The 23,195-nt window shown below is 44.3% G+C and overlaps 1 protein-coding gene across 2 annotated transcripts in view; it reads right to left on the reverse strand.

The window, feature by feature from the left end:
- The window catches only part of TMPRSS15 (transmembrane serine protease 15), a 1,488,231-nt gene that overhangs the window by 241,080 nt on the left and 1,223,956 nt on the right, over window positions 1-23,195 (reverse strand). The gene's annotated exons all lie outside the window — the stretch shown is intronic.

Raw genomic sequence — 23,195 nt, forward strand, 5'->3', positions numbered from 1 at the left:
CCTCAATTTGATAGACAACCTGCTGGTATTCTTAGATGCAAAACATGCAGGTGGGGGTGGGATTGATAATGGGCAAATACTGCCCCTTGGGAGGGTCAGCTTTTCCAGCAACAATCCTCTGTAGAGGGGAATATTCATCAAAATGGGGGAATCCCTCACGTTATACCTCACCTGGAAAGTATACCAAAGCTGATGAGAGGCAGACTCATGTCTTGGAACAGATTAAACCTGGCACAAAGAGACAGCAGCGTTGCACTCAGGATATCATCGTTCATTGTGGAAGTAGAAGGGAAGGCAGCATGCCTTGGCCATACTGATGATAGAGGCCGTATCATACTGGTGCCTGAGTCAGCATTTCGTTCTTTGTGTGGTGAGGCTTATAGATATATTTGATTTTGTTTTTCAAAAGTTTAATGTTAAATGTTATAGACTCTGTAACACATTATAAATTCTCTTCAAAATTGTTGCTGGACACACAAGACATGATACACAGGTTAAAGGTAAGTGTAAGTAATATTTATTGAAAGAGATAAACACTAAAAGTGTTTCCGTGTACATCAAAAATGTTGACATGTCTGACTTTAACAACTGGATTGTGGTTTGTGTAGCAGGGTTAGTGTGGTAAATTTAAGAGTTCACGGGGATTGTCCTTGGTAAAAAAGGGAGAGCAGTTGTAGTCTGCAGGGCTCTTCTCAGGTCAGAGATAACATGTCCAGTCCCCTTCTGTTCTTCCAAAGGTCCAAAAGTGATTTGATGAGAGTACTAGGCATGACACATTTATTGTCAGTGCAAGCCTGTAGATGCGAGCAACTCCTGGCCACTCCCTAACCAACTGGATAAAAGTTCCCTGGGGTGATCCTATTCACTTTTGCAGCACTTAATGTGAGTTTTACGGCAAACAATACCACATTGCCCCTCGCTGTCAAAATCCTTTCTTCCCCTGTGCAGAGCTACTGTGCCCATCCCAGAGGTGTGGCCAGGAAAATGTGCAACCCATCTCTAAGGTCACTCAAAATCCGCTCTGGGGTCAGCTCCCCATTCACTGGGTCTGGTGCCTGACTGGCTGGGGGGTAAAGGGAGTGAGCAGGCCCAGGTTTTAGCTAAATTTGCTTGTGTCAGTGTAGGCCCATTTAGCTGAGCCCAGAAGGTAAGCATGTCATAGAAACAGAACACCTCCCTATACTCAAGGTCTTTGACTCAGCTCTGGGAGCAAGTTCACACTTTACCAAGGGAGCTATTCAGCTCCTGGGTGACAGTTAGAGGATCATCCAAATCAGCATCTAGAAGCTTTAGGCATTTAACAGACAACTTTGTAAAAGTACTTGTTCAAAAATATTTATTACAAATTTTACTTTACCAATGTATTGGGTTTGTAATAAATATTTTAAGAAAGCCTAATAATGAACTTTGTAGCTGTTTCCTATGTGGAGATAAAAATATTAAACCTAATATTGTATCCTAATGCATTCTTATTGAACAGCACACTCTGCTACAGTTAAAATTGCCCTTTGGGCCTTGTCACTGTAATGACAGGTTTAACATTATTTTTTGCACATATCCTACTCTTAAATACCATGTACAGAGCTTTAATGTATTTATTTTATTTATTTATTTGGGAATCTTGTATAGCGCACAGATACCCCAAAGGGGTGTCCCGGCGCTTATGTGAGAGCTGAAGCTGTGTCTGAACTCAATAGATATTAACAGAAAAGAAAAGTTTTCAGAGCTCTCCGGAAGGGGAGTTCCTCCTGGATGGTCCGAATGGACAAGGGTAGCTTGTTCCAATGAAGGGAGGCATAGACTTGGAATGTTTTTCCCCCAGAACGAGCTTTTTTAACTCTGGGGGTAGAAAGGAGATGTTTGGAGCTCGAACGGAGAAGTCTGGTATTGCTATATGGACGAAGGCAGGAGGAAAGGTATGCGGAACCCTTTCCCTTGATCGCACGATGAGCAAGGGTAAGTGCCTTAAATTCCGCCCTTTTATGAACCGGGAGCCAGTGCAGCCTATGTCGATGAGGAGTGATACATTCACGAAGGGGGAGCCCACAGACCAGACGGACAGCAGCATTCTGGACTGTCTGGAGGCGACGCTGGAGGCCCAGGGAGAGACCAAGATACAGCCCATTGGCGTAATCCAGATGGGAAGTGATTAGAGCCTGCACGATAGTTTTCCTAGTGTGACTAGGGAGGAAATTGATGAATTTTTTCATCATCCTAATCTTAGAGAAACAGGCCGCGGATACCGACTGGATTTGTTTTTGAAAAGAGAGATTGGTATCCCAGATTACCCCAAGATTTTTGACTGAGTCTTTAGGCGAAGGGGGTGAACTCAGTTCAAGAGGCCACCACAAGTTAGGGTCCAGAGGCGATGGCTGATGGAAAAATATAACCTCGGTTTTGCCAGCGTTAAGCCGGAGGGAATTGTTGTCCATCCAGCTAGCGATGTTACGGAGGCAGTTTTTCAACGGGTCAAAGGTGGATTGGGAAGGGGAGTCAAATGAAAACAGAAGCTGTATATCATCAGCATATGAAGTGGCCTGTATACCAGATTGAGTGATGATCTCGGCCAAAGGGGAAAAGTAAACATTAAACAGGAGGGGACTCAGTGAGGAGCCCAGGGGGACTCCCCACCTGAGGGGGCGACAGTCTGAGGTAAAAGGGGGAGTGAATACTGCCTGTGTCCGATTGGACAGGAAGGAGGCAAACCATTCCAAGGCCTTGCCTTGTATTCCCTTTGCCTGCAGTCGGTCAAGGAGGACGGGGTGGGAAACGGTGTTGAATGCTGCCGACAAGTCGAGCAACACCAACACCGCTCTAGATCCCTCGTCTAACTTCCATCTAATGGCGTTAGCCATCTCAATGAGGGGGGATTCGGTACTATAACCCGACCTAAAGCCGTGCTGTGAGTTGTGGAAGGCGCCATTAGTTTCCAAGAAACCAGCCAGTTGCCGCTGTACGAGTTTCTCCAGCACTTTGGCTGGGGCCGGGAGCAGGGAGATGGGACGGTAATTGGCAGGTTCGGAGGGGTCTGCATTTGCTTTCTTAAGAATGGGGACTAACCTGGCGTGCTTCCAGGAGTCGGGATAGATACTGTTTCTCCGGCCAGGGGTCCAAAGGGGAACCAGATTTACATTTAAGTCATTCTGCCAGCGAGTGTTCCGGGGTAATCACCTCAAAGTCAGAATTGGGATTAGAGCTGACTATACATGATTCCAGATAGACAGGGTTAATCTTGCTGGGAAAGGAATTCTGAATAGTGGCAATCTTGTCTTCAAAGTAGCTGGATAGGCTGTCGCAGAGGGTCTGGGATACCAGAGGTTGACGCTTGAGGGCCAGGGGGTCAGTGAAGGTCCTGACGGTATTGAAGATAACTCTAGAAGACCCTTGTGCCCGGATGATTTGCTCCTCAAGATGGGATCTTTTGTGATCTATAATTTTCTTCCTGTACTCCTTAAGGGCAGTTTTATATTTGAATTTGCTATAAGGGGAGTAAGATCTTCTCCAACTTCTCTCAAGTTCTTTACAGGCCGATTTACAAATACGGAGTTCATCCGAGTACCACGGTGCGGAGGGGGTAGCTCGTGAGGATTTAATGGGTCTGATAGGGGCTAGGAGATCGATAGCAGAAGTGATCCAATAATTAAAATTAGACAGTCTGGAATCTAAATCTATAGCCTCCTCGGGGGCAGACATTGAGAGATGAAGGGCGAGATTCTCAGGGGAAATCATCCTCCAGTTCCGACCCACTGAGTTGGACAGGGGTCTTGATCGGTCCTGATGGCGAAAGGAGATGGAAAAAGGGATCACATAGTGATCAGACCAGATTACGGGGGTGGGGTCACTTAAGAAGATGTCTGTTAAATTAGTACAGATAAGGTCCAGGGTGTGTCCCGCCTTATGCGTAGGACCGGAAACAATTTGGTTTAGCCCACCATCAGAGAGGGTGGACAGAAAATTAGCGATGGTGGGGTCATCTACATTATCGACATGAAGGTTGAAGTCCCCTATAAGGGTGAAATTGGCGTATCGGAAGGAGGATTGTAGGGCATAATCAAGAAGGGCCGGGAGATGGGAAATTTTAGATTTGGGGGGGCGGTAAACTAGTAAACCTGAATATGTGAAGTTGGCAGCTAATTTAATACAAAAAGGTAGTGCCTCGATACACTCTATTTGGGGGTAGGAAAAGGAAGAAATGGACCAGATAGATCTATAGATAATGGCCACACCTCTGCCGGGGTGGGTGTTCTGTCTATTAGCACACAGAATCTTATATTCTGGCAGAATGGCAAGGCAGAGAGCAGAGTTGGATTCTTCTTCTAACCAGGTTTCAGTGAGAAAAAGAAGGTCCCACTGGTTGTCCTCTAACGATTGAGCTACATCTAAGGAGTGTTTCACAAGCGAACGACAGTTAATCAGTCCAGCTTTAATGATAGTGTTCTTAGAAGCCGAGGAGTGTCGGGGGAGGGACTGAAGGAGATGACATGGGGGCTGAGAGGGGTTGTCACCACTTTGTACACTACAGGGTTTAGAAACCAGTGACGAGGTATCGGTGAAAAGAGTATGTGCATATGAACAGGTTTTTAAGTCAAGGTGAAGTAAGGCTTCCCTGCTGTAGATGGTAGTGGAGGGGCCAGGTAATGGAGAGGTCTGACTCGTCGCGGCCGCGTCCTGGTCGAGGACGGGCGCAGATGGGCAGGACTCTGGCACGACTCTGGCGCGAGTCAGGCGCGCCCGCTGTGCGCGTTCGTTATGCGAAGGCATGGACATCCCCTTTTATGCGCAACTAGAGCGCTGAGAATCCCACCCACACACAAGATGGCCACCGCTATTCAGTGCCAAGGGACCGGCTCAACAGCGTCAATGCTCGGCCGGGAGTGGCCCAGGGCAGCGGGAAAGAGGGGGGATGAGGTAAGCAAATAAAGCTTCCTAATTCAAGCAATTTTACTTCAAGATGCCAAGATTTCGATAAAATGCCAAAATGGCTGTTAGTGCAGTTTAGCAGCAAATAAAAACAGAGACAACGCTAGGAACACAGCCTCCCGGTTTCCGCCTCAGGAGGTGCTCGAGCAATCACACAATGTACAGTAAAGCCCACTTAGGGTTGATATATTATTATTTAATACTGGGATTTAGGCCTGTCAAATGAGGTTATTTTGACATGTTGAATTTACAATTAAAACCTGAATAGCCAACCTTCTGCTGCAAGGCCTGCTGTCATGTTTGCATTGTCACTGCAGTGGATGTCACAATGAGGAGTGCTGCAGCCCACTGATGATATTTAACTTACAGGCTGTAGATACACTTTGGGCACCTTTTACGAACGATATATAGGTAAGTTAAATAGGACAATAAGAAGTATGTCAATTTGCTCATATTAAAAGGGGGCGCACAGACAATTTACCACTGGTTAGCAGGGGTACATTTCACAGAGTTCTTAAGTCAGCAAAAACAGTCAAGGCAAAAATCTGGATGTGCACCATTAAAAAGGTGGACATTTCCAACAAAAATATTTAAAGAGAGGACACGGAAGGGCCTTTTTAGATCATTTTTTGGATGTTTCATCAATACAGACCTATGTTACCTAATAATCAGGATATGCGCAGAAGAATGTATTTGGAACAGGTTTAATTTAAGACCCACAAACTACCTCACTTCCCAATATCCAATACTGCTAAAATAATACTGAGGGCTCACGGGAATTTAAGAAACAGGAAAACAAAACAAGAATGGATGGGGATAATTATTGATGATGTCAGAAGTCAATGTATCCTAGAGAATGATAAGATGAAGGAAGCATCCATTCAGCAAGAGATTGCTGGAATATGGAATGGTATTTAAAAGCACAACACAACTCCAAGAACAGTTGTGGAATGGAGATAAAACAGACAGGAACAGGAGAGGGAGTAGAAACAGGCCAATAAATTAAGAAAGGTAGATAAAGGAGTGTTGAATAAGATTTGTATGAATACAACAGAAAACTCAGCACCTCACAGTGTTACCAAGCGATGCACTAACACTGTTCAGGTTTAAACAAGTGTTCTCCTATCATTACCTTGAAAGTGTTTATGTCAACAGGGAACAGCTGTTGTTATATTGCATACGTTTCACTGTATTTTACAAAATATGCTCCAAAGGCGGACACCATGTATGCATGACCCAGTTTTGTTTATTTCTTGGTACACACAATATGGCTGTCCTATGCACAAAGTCCTCACATGACCATCAACCCAGCGTAGTAATGGACCCCACACAAATCCATGGCTAGCTAGCCACTCATACTAAACATGCTTTGTCCATAATGATGCATGGATGCTAAAGAATTAATGCATCATTTCAAATATTGATCTATCCAAGATGTAGGAAGACACAATTGTGTACTCCTTAAAACTTTTAACATTGATAATGTATTTCAGTTTAGACGGCAATTACACATTAGCGGCAGCATTTACTGCAAGATAGTGTTCTGTTTCTGCCAATGTTACTCCTCAAATTGCTCCAAGTGAAACTGCAGTATGTGCCAGAATCTCAAAGACCAGAAAAATTGCAATTTTATTTTTATGTATTAACAATGCAAAAAATATCATCACCATCAAAATGACTGGAAAGCAGTATTCCCACTTTGTTATGCTTTTAGATGAAGGGGCCTGTAGGACTTTGCTGAAGACACTTATTGCACCCGGGAAACAGGAATGATTGACATTAGAGAAGCAGACAATATAATTTACCTGTGTTCTCACTGGATACACTGCCATTGAGAAACTGTACCTGGCAATTGTAGACCAGCATCTTGTTATGAACCCCAATGTACCCCAATATAGGCCTAGGTAGCTGATCGACCTTTTACCTACATGTGTACTACCTTGCCCTACATAACGGTTCTGGCGATGACCTTTTACCTAGTTATGTGTCAAATAAATGTTGTGTGGTTTTCTTTCAAAACTAGCTTCATTTATTGTGCATGAGGACTCTTACTTTCATATCCTAATTCCCCTGCCTAGGACATGTACAGCAGAATTATCACCCTCTGTATAATAACTCTGTACAAAAATCACCGCTATCGTCATCCTTGATCGACAGGCCCTCAGTACCATTACACATCTAGGTAGATCCCCTGAGGATACCTTTTGGGTATAAAAGAAGAACATCTTTACTGGGCATTTAGAGGAGAAGCCTCCTTGCTGACACAAGATGCTGAGATTCCTGCACGCAGGAACTCCAGCATGCAGTGGTCTGACAGATCCCTTGCGGGGTGTCCAACTCGAGACAAGACGGGGTCCTTCATGGGTTTGGCTCTCTCCTAGGGAATTCTTGGCTTTACACCCTACATACATGCTAGGCACATTTAGGTACACTTAGACATGGTTAGCATTTTAGGATTATGCATGATTATTTCCATGTATCTATATGCCTACGTATACTCACTGTTTTAGCATCATAGTAGAATTCTACCTTTTATTTACTCTCTTGTTGCTTGCAATCATATATATCTGTTTCTGTCTAATGCTTGTCGCAGCTCACTTATTTTATACAAGAATGATTCTGGTTCAATAAATACTTATTGAAAACATCCCCATTGTTTATTCTGTGTATTTCTCTGAGACCAAGTGAGCACAAGTGACTGAGCAAAAGTAGTACACTGTTTCCACAATCCCTGAAGGATCACATTTTGTCATGTTCGATTGTTGCCAGAGACTATTCGCCTCTTGGTAAGGTTAGCGGGCTTATGGTGGCACTGTCAGCTAGCTGGTCTACAGGCTGAATCAGTCTCGACACCAATCCCTCAGTTTATGTTGACCAAATGCGCAGATCCTATATAGATTTATGGGAACCTGTATCACTCTGAGAAATGAAAAAGTTTGGCCTTTACCACAATGTGTAGGCTGTAAACTGCTAAGGTGATCAGCCTGTTGGTGGATGCTGTAAGCCTTTAATGTCTGAGCTTCTTTGTAATAGCCTATTCTCCTCCAGAGGTGTGAATGAGCAGTCTTCACCTCTGCGCTCTTTGAGACAATGCGAGATATTTGAGTGACAACTTCTAAAATATTTAACAAATAAAAAAAATACATAAGTTACTGGGTTTTCCTACAGAGACTGTTTCAATTCTCTTTTCTTTATTAGCAGAAACATACAACAATGCTCAGTAATTATTCAGTATACTAGGAAAAGATGAGAATTCACAATACTTTGTCAGTGAATTTTTGGAGTCGTTTGCAGATAAAAGAAACAGAAGCTTGAACGCCAAACTGAAACAAGACATGTCTATGCCATGATGTTATTGTGGAGGCCCTGAGCAGAGTTGTTGTGAAACTCGTATTGGCCAGGTTATTAGTTGAATAAAAGAATAAAAGAATTAAATAATGAATTGTTAATAAAATGTCTGATCTTTTAGACCTCAAATCTAGCCTGTCTTTGTTCATTTTACCTATGGGATGGCAGAGGGGTAGGTTCTGCTTATTTTCTAGGCCCCTGCTGTCTGATCCTCAGAGCCCTGCATGTTCCCCTTCTGTTTAAAAGGAAAAAACAGTGTTTATAGTGTCCACAATTAACAGCATTCCAAATGAAAACTTGTGACAGGCCTATAAAAGTAAGAATAATAAGCTACTATTTGATTATGCACACTGGATCATCTGGGATATCTTTAGTCAACATCTAGCATAACATCCTGAGCTTGAAGGCACTTAGAACCTGAGGCTAACTTTATTGAAGATCAATCTATTTCAGGTGTGATCTGGTTTACAATAAAGATTTCCATCTTTGCACAGCTTCTTTTTCATAGTTTCTTCTACATGATAGATGATGTCCTCTACGTGTAGGATTATGGTTCATGACTCTTCTATGGCTCTGAAGAACAGGCAGTGGGTTTGCTGTATTGTAAATCATTTGCCAAAAGTACCAGTAGAATGACTCTATTCATGTTTCCTTGCTTGTTCAAGTTTACCCAGGCCATCAGATCTGTATCCAATGTCCTATTCGTCTGTCTTTTGTTTCAGCAAAGTGATGGGATTTTTAACAGAGTGCGTACCATGCACTAAGGTACTCTCAGCTCAATCAATCTGATCCGAGAAGCTTAAAAATCACCCCTCAATTCACCATTTCTCACCATATCAATACAGCATTGTTTTTTTATATTGTGACAAATTATTCTTTTGGTTGACGATTCTATCAAACTTCAGAGTCAAGACTCCTACATTGCTCATTTATGGTTTGATTACTGATGATGATAACCACCTTCGCTATATTGACTGGACCAGTTTTCCTTTGTTTATTGCAGCAATTATGGCAATTTGCAAATGTAAGAGGCTTAGATAGTTGGGTAGTGTGTTTGTCTCTGAGACATTGGTTTGCAGCCCACAGAATGCATTCTGAATTGTATATTAAATATTGGCAGGATTCAAGATACGTGACTGATCCTCAGGGGCTGATGTGCTGGAGAGCGCTCGATGGAGGATGACAAAGAAACACTAGACTGCTGTTCCGGACTCCAAAACACACATTTCCTGGGTTGGAGCAATTTCCGGGTCATGAAGGGTAGAGCCGTATTCGGTAATTTAGGGATTATGGGGCAGATTTATGACTGTTTTTGCGGTAGCAAATGGGGATTCGGCCCGTTTGCGACCGCAAGTTTGCGTCTGCCCTATGCACAAACCATATTTTGTGAGTCGGTAACCTATTACCGAATAGGAATATATGGTTAGCGACTCGCTATTAGGAAGGGGTGTGCCAAGGGCGTCCCTTCCTAATAGCGAGTCTAAATATAATGCATGATTGTTTTGCTACCGCATTTGCAGCCGCAAAATATTTGCAGTTTACCACCTACTCCAAGTAGGAGGTAAACCACTGGCAAATGGGAAAGGGTCGCCAGGGGACCTCTTCGCCTTTGTGAATGGCTGTGGAAATAGTATTTAAGAGCAGGCAGTGGTCCTAGGGACCACTGCCTGCACTTAAAAAATGAAACTGAAAAGTTAAATTTTTCTTTTTAAATGCATCCCGTTTTCCTTCAAGGAAATTATTATTATTAATATTATAATATTGAGCCAGGTGGCAGTAAGATGCCAATGCATCAGTGCTCAGCATCACATGTTGCTTAAAGGCGTGCAGAGGAAAGTTCAAAACGAATGAATGGAATGCAGCACCAGAGCTCAGGTTAGTCAATCATTACTTGCAATGAGAACAACTTTTGCAGCATTTGGGGCAGTCACATCAGTTCTGCTCCTGGGGTCTGAGAGCTGGGCGGTCAGTTATTCCCTAGCTGTGTTTGAGGCTCCTGCATATGTTTTCGTGGCGCGGCTGACACCGGAAGCTTGGTGGTTAGGTGATGCATACACTCCGATCAATGCACATTTTGCCTGATAATGAGAGAGTAGCAGTTTCGTAGGGTGAGTACAGTGGTTTGCATCCCTCTGTTTAAGCAACTGTATACGTCTAATAAAGTGATAAAGATTTTTACACTGTGCAGTGTTTTAGGAATCTCATGAAAAGTGAATTCAGGCTCAGCCAATGAATAATTTAACGCATCTCAGAGCATACACTACAGTCGAGGGTCCAATAAAGCTCACATAATTGCAACACTTATCTAAATAATTTATTGACTCAATGTTTCTAAGTTACATGGAAAATACACCTTAAAAGCGAAACATAAATCGATGTCTCCGTTCCTGCGCGCGCCCCGCGCATGATGAAACTGGCAGACAGTGTGGTAATCCTGTCTGCAGCCCTGCTCCGGCTGCCTGCTCATTTATATTCTTACGCATGCAGGATGGGGACAAATAAAGCGACAGCATTATGCGCGCGCCTCTTCTGTGGGCGGGCGCCCTTTCCCCTGGCGCAGCGCTCAAGGGATTGTAAACAAGGGCAATGCAGATCAGTGGCAACAACAAGACAATTCCCCTGGCACGGGGCTGGGTCTCGCTGTTTAGCGTGATCTACTGCGCCTGTACACTGCCTTCTGTTTATCATTAAATCCGAATCTCTTCTCAGCAAGGGCCACTAATCATGCCGAACGCTGACGGATCCTTCAGTCTCATCATGTGCATGCTACAACAGACAAGATGAGTGGCTGGGGATGCAGTCTCCTGCATCGTGATGAGCTGCTCAATTACTGATCCGAGATTTAAGGGTGATGGAGAACACGCAGGATATTCAGAACTGTGAACGGCTGGTCCCACTCTCATTACAGCAACACCTGAATGTGTTAAAAAATGCATGCTAACCAGAAGCAATAATGAATTACTCTGCGAGTCATAAGCTCTGCCTAAACCCCCACCTCCATGTCTAAGTCTAAGGATTGTGCTGGGGGCTTAGAAGTACAAATCACAGAACTTGACATTTTATATTGGAGCGATGCAAGCATCTATTTTTTATGTGTCGACAATAGAAACTGACAGTCTCGCTGGGAGATGAGTAGATATGAAACTTGGAAATGCATATGAATGTTAAATTGAATTCATGTGTTGAAAATAATCCGGTTATCTTTCCAGCTGTAGTCTTCTGCATTGGATACAACGACCTGGATGACAAGTGGCTCGTTTAATTCCAACATTTGTGCAACCCCAGTTTGCAGGGGTGCTAGAATTTAAGCGTTATTCAATAGCATGCAACCGTTCAATTTTACCCTTGATAAATTTAAACACCTCAAACCTGAAGCAATTTACCAGGTGAAAAGGCCTGGTAAGTATAGACTCAAGTGAGTTAAGGAGCAGCAATCACCAAAGTATGCATATTATGCCCCATTTTGAAAGGGACACTAATACTTGCATTATTTATTGCCTCTCACCAATAATCGAGGTCAATATCTTGGTGCTAATACAATGATTTCATCTGTTTAATAGTCACAAATTTGCTGATGATTGTATTGGTGGTTTTACAGGAAATACAAGAAACATGAACATCATAGAGGAACATGCAATGAAATGAGAAGAGGGTGCCCAAAAGGGCTAAAGTAGGGAATCAATTATTCTGCTAATGTGGAATCTTGTTGGAAGAGGACAGTGAGTTCAGTAGCATGCAAATTGCTGTAGGTGCAGTTCACTTGCGCAGTCAGTTTTAAATGTTAGGGGTTCACAAAAAGATGATGTATTTCTCTATGCTTACGTTTGGACTCATCAAGTTTACATATTTAAAATGAGATATCTCCCTTTGTTTCTTTTTTTGTACGCATGGCCACTACTATTAACTTTGAGCCTGGTTTAGATCTTGATGGGCGGGTTACCCCGTTACACAGATGAGGATATCCCATCCACTGAATCAGTAATTCCATAGGATGTAATGGGATATATATTTCGGCGGATGGAATATCCATCACTGTTGTGACGCTGTAAACCATCCACCAAGACCTAAATCAGGCACTTAGAACTTTGTTCATAAACGTATTCACATTCCCCTTAAAGGACATGTCCTACTGCATATTACAGGAACCTGCAGCCCTTCAAGGGCTCCTCAACTATTTAGGGGGGGAAGGACATTCAGCCCAAGGCAATCGAATATACCTGAGATATAGGAACAACATAGGCCCCTCTTCACATTCTGCAAAGGCCGGCATCCTATTGCCATACACCACTGGACGTATCAGCCAATCACATACAATTTGCACTTAGAACCAACATTGAGAATTCCTGTTTGGAAAGATGAAGTCTACGTTTGTTTTGGAAAATGGCAAAATGGAAGTTAGAGAAAACAAGGAAAGAATGTTGACGGGTTTGTATCGCACAGGCTGCTATAAAAGCCTGCTTTTAGAGATATGTAAACTTCATGAAGGAACCATTTTTCCAAAGCTACAATGTGGAGCTGGTGAGAAGATCTAATGTCCACAGTCTGTAAGCATGTGCAGTGGGGTCACGCAGACTAGCACACATAAAACTGTAGGAATGCCTAGACTGGGCAATGAAAGCTGGACACAGAGACATTTTAAGGCATGGACAAAGTGGACCCCTACCTCCCAAAGGGCTACCTGGTGAAGTGACAGTCAGAAGTCACACCACAGTAATGGTGTGTGTAAAAAAGCTCATACCCACTTCAGAGAAGCCTAATGTGCTAAGCCTCAACCCTCCACAGCCTTAACACTTGCACTTTCATGTTGGTAGCAAATCAATTAAAATATTTGCTGTCTCATGCCTCTCTCCTTATCTACCTTTTCTCATCTATTACCCCTCTTTCTTTTTGCATCTCTCTTACTAGCTCTACATCTCTATTCACTTCCATCTGTCACTATTTTGACTCTCTCTTCATTGCCTTCACCACCTCACCTCTCTGCCACTCTTTCCATACCTCTACTGATCCATCTTTCTGTCTCTATCTCACTACAATGTCTCCACTTCCCCATTGGTTGTGTGAGTTTGCAGCTGCCCCAGAATGATAATAAAAGCATGGCAACACTGATTGTTGTAAGGGGGGTCAGTAAAACTAGTTGTTGAACTGGCTGCATGGGCTGGTTTCCCGCTGCTGGTAGTCTGGAGCCAGGGCTGTATTAAAAGAAACCCTTGTGCCCTTCAGAGAACTCCTTTGAAGTTACTCCCAACATCTAATTAACTTCTAGGTATAAGTATCAGGGCTCTGGCCCTATCAAATCAGTACACTGCTGGACCTGGGAAGAGCTCTGCTGGAGCAAAGTCTGCTGTGCTACAAGGACTGCCACTATGCTGTGACTCACTGTTCTGAGGAACTGCTTCTCTACTTTGCTAAGCTGCCCTACTGCCTGTTGATATCTGCCCTGCTGAGGACAAGGACTGAAGTCTCTCACTTGAACCTGGAATGACTCCAATGACCTGCTGGCTTGCCTCCTGTTTTCTGAATTCTCAGGGACACAAAAGACTTCTTGCAATCCTGCTGGTGCTGTTGGAGTCTGCCATCTGTGAATCCTACCCTTGCCTGAAGTGCCCCCTCCAGTCCTGGGCCTCAGAAGTGGGGTCTACAGCTGATTTCTGCAAAAACTGACACATTGCCTTGACTGCATGAGAATTTGTGCTGCAGTGCCCTTTTGATGCCGACACAGAGGCTGTTTGATGACAAACAATCCACAGCCTGTGTGGGTCGATGACAACACAGAGGAGGGTTGACGACAAAGCTTTGAATTTACTTCATGGAGCTCAAAGACAATGCAGGGGTCTCTCTGTGCAGCTCAATGACAATAAAGTAGATTTTTGACATTGAAAAAAGCTCCATCCAAGGTATTTCCTCCGTGGGTCCTGTCTAGGTCCTGTAGCTGGCCTGCCCTCCAGCGCGGTTGGCCTAAACTTTGACTTTGCATCAGTCCCTCGGTACCTCAAGCAACCTTTTGATGGCCAGTGACTTCTAAGCACTATTTTTGGTTTATTCTTTAAAAATTCATACCTTGGCTTATACTTGTTGAATTGTTGTTGTTATGGTCTTGTTATACATAGATAAATGTTCTCTCTTTTTTCATTGTGTTACTGTACTACTTTACACATTGCCTCTTAAGTTAAGCCTGGCTGGTCTGTGCCAAGCTACTAGTGGGTGAGCACAGGTTCATTTAGGGTGTATATCTGACTTACCCGCGTCGCTTGCAGTTTTGCCGCTGAGTCTGGTGTCTTACCTGTCCCTGAGGTGCCGTCTTCACTCTCTGCCATTCAGGAGGGGCTGCTTGCTACCGCTGTTGTGTTGTGTTCAGCGGCGCCGAGGAGGGCTTGAGGCACGACGCAGGACTCCGTGTCCCAGGAGCCTGTGCTCGGCTGCACCTGTGCTCTTTCCCCGCCCACCTGACCTGGACTGCACTTAAGACCTCGCGGAACCCGCTGGCGCGGGTCCCGCATCGCTTGCAGTTTTGCCGCTGAGTCTGGTGTCTTACCTGTCCCTGAGGTGCCGTCTTCACTCTCTGCCATTCAGGAGGGGCTGCTAGCTACCGCTGTTGTGTTGTGTTCAGCGGCGCCGAGGAGGGCTTGAGGCACGACGCAGGACTCCGTGTCCCAGGAGCCCGTGCTCGGCTGCACCTGTGCTCTTTCCCCGCCCACCTGACCTGGACTGCACTTAAGACCTCGCGGAACCCGCTGGCGCGGGTCCCGCATCGCTTGCAGTTTTGCCGCTGAGTCTGGTGTCTTACCTGTCCCTGAGGTGCCGTCTTCACTCTCTGCCATTCAGGAGGGGCTGCTTGCTACCGCTGTTGTGTTGTGTTCAGCGGCGCCGAGGAGGGCTTGAGGCACGACGCAGGACTCCGTGTCCCAGGAGCCCGTGCTCGGCTGCACCTGTGCTCTTTCCCCGCCCACCTGACCTGGACTGCACTTAAGACCTCGCGGAACCCGCTGGCGCGGGTCCCACATCGCTTGCAGTTTTGCCGCTGAGTCTGGTGTCTTACCTGTCCCTGAGGTGCCGTCTTCACTCTCTGCCATTCAGGAGGGGCTGCTTGCTACCGCTGTTGTGTTGTGTTCAGCGGCGCCGAGGAGGGCTTGAGGCACGACGCAGGACTCCGTGTCCCAGGAGCCCGTGCTCGGCTGCACCTGTGCTCTTTCCCCGCCCACCTGACCTGGACTGCACTTAAGACCTCGCGGAACCCGCTGGCGCGGGTCCCGCATCGCTTGCAGTTTTGCCGCTGAGTCTGGTGTCTTACCTGTCCCTGAGGTGCCGTCTTCACTCTCTGCCATTCAGGAGGGGCTGCTTGCTACCGCTGTTGTGTTGTGTTCAGCGGCGCCGAGGAGGGCTTGAGGCACGACGCAGGACTCCGTGTCCCAGGAGCCCGTGCTCGGCTGCACCTGTGCTCTTTCCCCGCCCACCTGACCTAGCCCTCCCACGTCCTACAAAGGAGGAGGTGCCACCCGCAACGCGGGACGCGAGCGGGACGCGCCGGACGAAGCCCGGACAAAGGGCGGGCCGTCTGTGGCCGTCCGGGGCCGACCAGGCCGGGCTGGGCTCTCCCCTTGATATTACGTTCCAAAAGTAAGTTGTTGCTGTTACAGTTCCCAGTCTATTGTCATTCGTGCAATCTTTGACTGTCGTTGCATAGAGGCCTGTGTATTTGTTCTGGACTTTGCCCACAACTCGCTACAGGAGTAGCCTACCAACAAATCTGTTTACCTGCCCAAGGAGGAAGGAGTTCAACCAGCGCGGCCGCAGAGGAGATGTGAGGCGCGGCCCCGGGACTGCGAGCCACAGCGAAAGTACCATCAGCTGTTTTCTCTTCCCGCGTGGGCCGCGCCCCCTCCCAGTGCCCTGCCCCCTTTCACCACTTACAGTCTTAAGCAAGGCTGCCAACGCGCATCGCGGGTCGACGCCCGGGCCAAGGGCGGGCCTGTTCAAGCCTGGGCAAGTCTGGTCTGGGCTAATCCATTGTCATCCCCACTAAATCCATCTTTATCCATCCTGCAGTGTGGCCCCGGTAAGATCATAATAACCATAATTATAGCTGCCACTATGACAACTAGGGCAATGAGGAATAAAACAGCACAAGGAGCGGGTCCCATAATCGGGCCGATCGATCAATTCATCAGTAAAGCTAATGACGCGATCAATCAGGGGATAGTCCTCTTAGAGAGACGCGTCTCCCAGGACCTCGCAGCAGCACGTAGATCCTCAATGGGCCTTTTGGCCCTAGCTAAAACACCCACCCAGCAGGAAATAAATGTCCCATTACTGCGCGAAACCCGTGCTGAACTTCATACCATACCAACAAGCGTTGATCTATCTGTCACCCACTTATCACTTGAAGAAGATACCTTGGATGATCTCGAAAAAACACCAACTTTGATGATTAGCCCCACCCAAATCACCCAAAGTCAACTACCAACTGCGATCGGGCCACAATTCTTAACCCAGCCCTCACTTCTAATAGTAGCTCCTCCAACAACAACTGATAAGGAGACAAGGGAGGGTCCTTTTCTTAATGAAGATAGTACAAGACTAGTAGTCAAGAACAAGATTAAGCAAAAAAATACACCAAGGCGCCTGAGGTCCAAAAAGACGACCCGCAATAATAACCGGAATAACACAAGCTATTCACCATCGGGAAACGCGGACGACCCCTCTGTTGCAACCGTACCGCCTGACGATCACAGGGGGTATGGCGCTACCAACTCGAACTATCTTGAGCTTAACTCACAAGTACTAGATGTAATTAAGGACCTTATAAAAACTCAACTAACACCAATAGAGCGAACCTTAAATAATATCGAAAAACAGATGGCAAGATTAATCAGCAACACTAGTCACCTTATGCCACCCATTTCCACCTTAGCTCCTCTGGCTCCCACGACTTCCACCCATTCTAAGACAGTCACAGTCAAGAAACCCATATCGACGTTAATAACCCTCCCGAAACAAAATTCTCACAGTAACAGTATAATTGCCGAAAGCAAACCTCCCACGCCCAATATAACATCACATATCACTAATTTAAACACTCAAACAGCCAACTTACAAACGGTAAGCACCTCTATACCATCCCAGAAAGGTTCACAGAAACCAGCGCAGAAACCTACACAACTAAATCAGCTTAATGCAAAATCCCAGCAACCAAAGATATCATACGAACAACCTTATAAATCTAGTCAGATACCGGCACGCATTACTCTTCCACCTGAATGCGGAGCCTACGTCCTTGTATTGGTAAACGTTCCAACACTTAAGCAAGAACAGAGTGAAACAACAACATCCCTGAAAAATAAGATACTTCATTGGTTAAGCCTGAATTGTAACTTCCCAATAGAATGTGTAGGGGAAATTTCCCACACGCAAAGAGTAGGTTGGATAGGCCCCTTACGGAAAAAATTCGAGGGGGATTGTGTAGTTATTACTTTCAGAAACCCCCAGTGGGCCGAAAAGACACTAGCCAAAGCACCATCACCCTCTACTTGGGAATTCAACACAACCCTTCTCCCATTAGGTTATTTCTACAGGCATTTACTAAATACAACCACCAACATCCCGTCTGCCCCTACTAATCCTTTTTTAGAAAGACCTTATCCTATTACCTCTTACCCTTCCATCCCTCACCAGAACTCTAAGTTTCTATACCCAACAGGCTCGGTCCAGTGGCATCAGAGCCAAACGTCCATACCCCCATCTATCCATCCTTATCTCTCTGATACTCCCCATCAAGAGAATGGAGATAATCGATGGAGACAACCAGTTCCCCCGCTAGCTACTTCCTTTAACATCCCAATATATAACAGATTTAATGCCTTTTCTGGTTTAGATTTTAACGATTGACTTTTCAACCCTTACAATATTGGGGAATTCTCACAATCATCCAAAACGAACCTAACTTCATCATCTAACTCATATCCCACCTTTGCAATAATTCCTACGCATTTGCCTCTTCCTCTCATTAAACCTGAGTGCTCAAAAATCAATTATGAAGTTATTTCAATTGCAACACCGACCCAAACTAATCAGGAAATCATCGAACGGAGGGCTAAAGCAGGCAATTCAGTTGACTCTATCTTAGATACTTTGCAGTTTCATTTTACCTACTGGAATATCGCAGGTCTCTCCGCAAAGAAAATCGACCCCGCCTTCCTAAGCCAGATCAATTTGAGCGGTTGTATCTGTCTTCAGGAGACGTGGGCCATAAGGCCTATACATATACTAGGCTTTAAAACTTTTTGGTCACCTGCGACGAAATCAACTTCTGGCAGAAATAGCGGAGGCTTAGTTATTTATATCAAAAACACCCTTTCCGTGGATGAGATAATTCCCATAAGTTTAGATACAAATTTTCAGATCATAGCAGTTAAGGTCACCAAACAAAGACTTTACCTTATTATAAACTTTTATAATAACCTCTCCAACTCTGCTATGAACACGCTACTCCCAGAGATCTCCGCAATAATACAAAAGCAACGAACTATTCACATCAAAAAGGCATGCATAACAATTTGGGGCGGAGATTTCAACTTACATCTATGCAGTAATAGTGACAATAATAAATGTGGTATTAGTGATGAGTCCGATACAAACCTCACGCATTTTACACACTCTAATGGGGGGGAAAAAATGAATGAACTCATGGCTGAACTAGAACTAAACTTTGCTAACGAAACAAAGAATCCACCTGTTCAATTTCAGCCCACATTCAACGGAAGAGGTTTAACAAGTATAATTGATTTTATACTGATCTCATCACCCATAGGATCCATCGTAGAAGATTTTAAGGTTTTTAACAACCCCTTAAGTGACCATTTCCCCATTATCATGGTCCTTGCTGAAAGAACAAAGAATAAGCCATATGACATTCTGACCGCTCTAAATCAAAGCGATCTAGAGCTAGGCTCTTTGAATGGCTTTACATTGAAGTGGGGTAATATTGATAAAGAAGCCACAACAAAAAAAATTGTCACAAATAACCAAACGGATATTATTAACTGCTTGGATTCCACCACCCACCCTAGTGAAACTATAGTAAGCTTTCTATCAATTACAACAACCATACAAAAAGAATTGACTAAAAAGCACAAACAAAGGCCCCAACTGAAGAAAGGGTGGTTTGATACAGCATGTACTAAAGCATCTACACGCCTAAAGGAAGCTCTGAACAGTAAACATAAGGACAGAGTCGAAATCATCAGACTTAGAAAAGAGTACACAGCCGCCCTAAAAAACAGGAAAAAGGAAGTAAAAGCTGAACTATGGTCAAAACTGATCCAAAGCTCGGAACTTAACGATAGTGCTTTGTTCTGGCAGATAGTTCGTTCCCCACTCCTAACAGAGAAATCCAACTTTCCATCAATTGATGTATCTATAAGCCAACACGAATGGGTGAACCATTTTACTAAAGTCTTTGCCATAGACCCGACCGAAGACACAGATCAGCCTGAACCTCTACCACAAATTGTCTATCCGTTAAATCTTCACTTCTCCCATGAAGAGGTCCAAAAAGCTTTAAAATCTTCAAAAACAGCCAAAGCACCAGGCCCGGACGGCGTTCCGGTTGACGTTTTTAAACACCTTCCAGATCTTTGGACCCCGCTACTAACTAACGTCTTGAACGCCACCACTGAAGTAGGTATCCTGGAATCCTGGAAAACATCAATCTTGGTACCTATCTTCAAGAAAGGAGATCGAAATAGTCCAACATGCTATAGGCCGATCTCCCTCCTGGACTCCCTAGGCAAAATGGCAGGACGAATATTACTTGACCGCCTCCAGGAGTGGGCCTTAGAACACAAAATTATTTCCGATCTACAATATGGCTTCCGGGAGGGACTAGGAACAACTGACCAGGCTCTAAACCTGTCCCTATTGGCGAGCAAATACCTGGACGCCAAAGGGTCCTCATTCCACATGGCCTATGTCGATCTTTCCGCAGCATTTGACTGCGTGTCACACTCAATGCTGTGGAATACAATCTTGAAAATGGGCGTTCCTACGCCAATTGTGGATTTCTTACGCGAACTATATACAGGCACCACTGGCAGGGTAAGATTTGGGACAAAGGGCGAGCTCACTAACTTCTTCAGAGTGGAAAAGGGGGTCAGGCAGGGGTGCGTATTGGCCCCCTTCTTATTCACCCTATATACGAATGGCCTAGAGGTTGCCATGCTACAAGGCAGTAAGGACCTCCCGGCAACAGTTCGTCGGCAGATACCAGCACTTCTATATGCCGACGATGCTGTTATCCTAGCAAGAACATCAAACGAATTACAAATGGCCCTGAACAGATATTGTGATTTTATGGCAAGTTTAAACCTGAAACTAAACGCAAAAAAAACGTACACAATGCACTCAGGGGAGCAAAGAAACGTAAAACACAGGAAGTTAATGGCGCAGGGCGAACACCTGGATAGGACTAAAACCTATCCCTATTTAGGGATTGTCATTGACGAAAAATTCAAATGGACTCCAGCCATTAATACAAGAAAATTGATTTTCCTCCGAGAGACATCATCACTAAAAACCTTCTCGCAGAGATTGGGGCAGAGACAAATTAAAGAACTAGTGCAAATATATAACGCAAAATGTGTAAGCACTGCAACATATGGGGCGGGGATCTGGGGTTTTAAAAACGTGGACTCAATACAAACAATAGAGAACTCTTTCCTTAGATACTTGCTGGCGGTGCCCAAAACCTGCTCCACCTATGCCTGCCACTCTGAGCTGGGCATTGACTATATCACTGACATCATAAAACTACAACCAATAATGCTGTGGCGCAGAATATGGATTACCGAGCAATGCCACTTGACCAGGACGATTATACAAGATATTTTAACGCTAGACCACGCTAAGAAAATCAAATGGCTGTCGTACGTCAAAGCGTTATTGACAGATCTTGGATATAGGAAATACTTTGACCATCCATCGCTGATAGAGGAAATCCCTAAAAAGACCTTAAAAAGGGAGTGTTTAACTCATTTACGTCAGCTACGTTTATTATCCGAGGTCCACAAGCCATCAGTCCAACATTCCCTGTTAGTCCAGACTGCGTTTTCTGCTGAACCTTACCTAAATTTTAAAATAACACAGTTTGAAAGAATGCTGCTTACCCGCTTTAGACTTGATTTGTTCCATCTACTAGTTCTATTTCCTGAGCAAAATGTCAGGACTTCTACCACCTCTATGTGCCCTTGTGATTTGGTATCGCCACAATCAACGATACACACAATGTTATTTTGCAAATTCTATAGCGAGCCCCGGAAGCGCTGGATACTCCCTATCTTGAAGTTCTGGGGTTTCCGTCAATGTCGCCCAGCGTATTTGGCACTACAATTTCTGGAAAATGAAAACTATGCGAAAGCGATTGTATCTTACCTTAAATTTTGTATACGCCACCGCACAAATTTATAACCTCGAACAACATCGCTTATACATATTAACGAAGGGACTGAGATAATAGAAAAACTGTACGTCTTTGCACATGTTGGAAAAATCCGCCCTAATGAAATTGTGATGCACTTTTTACTTCCATGTATTGCTGGCGGTGCCCAAAAATGTACATTTTAATAATCTTTTTAACCTTTTTTTTTTTCTTCTTCTTTTTATTTTTATACAATTGTAACTGTGTTTTTATTCTATTTGAACTTTTATGGTGTTTTTTCAAAACTACCGAATAAAGTTGATATTGATTGATTGATTGACTTACCCTGACTACTGTGTTGGTACCTACTTGGACAGGGTGCAAACCTCTGCCAAGTAGAGACCTAATTTCTAACAAACACTCAAAATTAACATTTTGCACTGGGAGCTGACTTCACGTCTGGTGCAAATGGACAGAGGATGGAGGTAGCTATCACAGATTATATCGCTCAGCAGTTCCAGGAGATGGATGATTGGGAGGCCATAAAAGATAAAATCCTGTTCACACTGTCATGTTGCAAGAGTGTCAGTGGCTTCCAGATGTGGACCAGAATCAAGGAGTGGGTCACATTTTGCCACTTTTAGTGGAATGTGAATGTATGCAGAGAGGGCAATAATGATGACATCCAATTAGAGAGTGGTACACTAATCAAGGAAAGGAATTTAACAATAACAAATGAAATTGAGTTATTGTCATAACATGTATACTGTGATGCAGACTACATTGTAAACATAGAGGGACTGGAAAGTGCACCTTGGATGTGAAGTGGAAATGAAAAGGAAGATGCTGAACTTCTTGTGGGCATTGAAAAGGTTGATGTTGTATCATATTGTTCACAGATTTTTGACAAGAACAAGGTAAACTTTTATTGATTTTATAATGCGTATGTGACAGACAGACAGAGGAAACGGATTTAAGCAATGTTTACCGAGTGAGCAATATTTTACCTTTGCTCTTCTCATAGGAAATGTTCATTCTACAACAGTCCAATATTGCTTTATGGATGGTCAGTTTTTGGGCAGTGTGTTTATTTTTTAGAGCTCTTGGGTGGAGTGTGTGGAGTCCAGATCCTTTGCAGAATTCATATTGTGTTTTTCTTTTGAGATTTTGTACATTCCAGGAGATTTTGATTTTAGTTCGACATGGTGTGTGAACGTATAGGTATATATAGGGGTTCAGTGATGGTCAGGAATGTGTAGTTGGAATGGCCAAAAACCTTGTCCTTTTACTTGAGTTTGGGTTAGAGCAGGCAGGGCTTGGTAAATGATGTCAATGAAAAGTTTTTAAAGGAGCTAGAGTTGTTTGAAATGGTTTAGGCTGCCATTTTCAATGGATCATTAGGATATGAAAGTTACATTGGAAAGCCAGAATGCCATTATAAAGGGATAGCATGTAGACAAGAGAGTGTTGGAGAAGTAGACAGTATAAAATCCTATCTTTTTTCATGACTGTGGTTTAA

The sequence above is a fragment of the Triturus cristatus genome, chromosome 8 (genome assembly GCF_964204655.1).
Source record: "Triturus cristatus chromosome 8, aTriCri1.1, whole genome shotgun sequence".
In the NCBI taxonomy this organism is placed as follows: domain Eukaryota; kingdom Metazoa; phylum Chordata; class Amphibia; order Caudata; family Salamandridae; genus Triturus; species Triturus cristatus.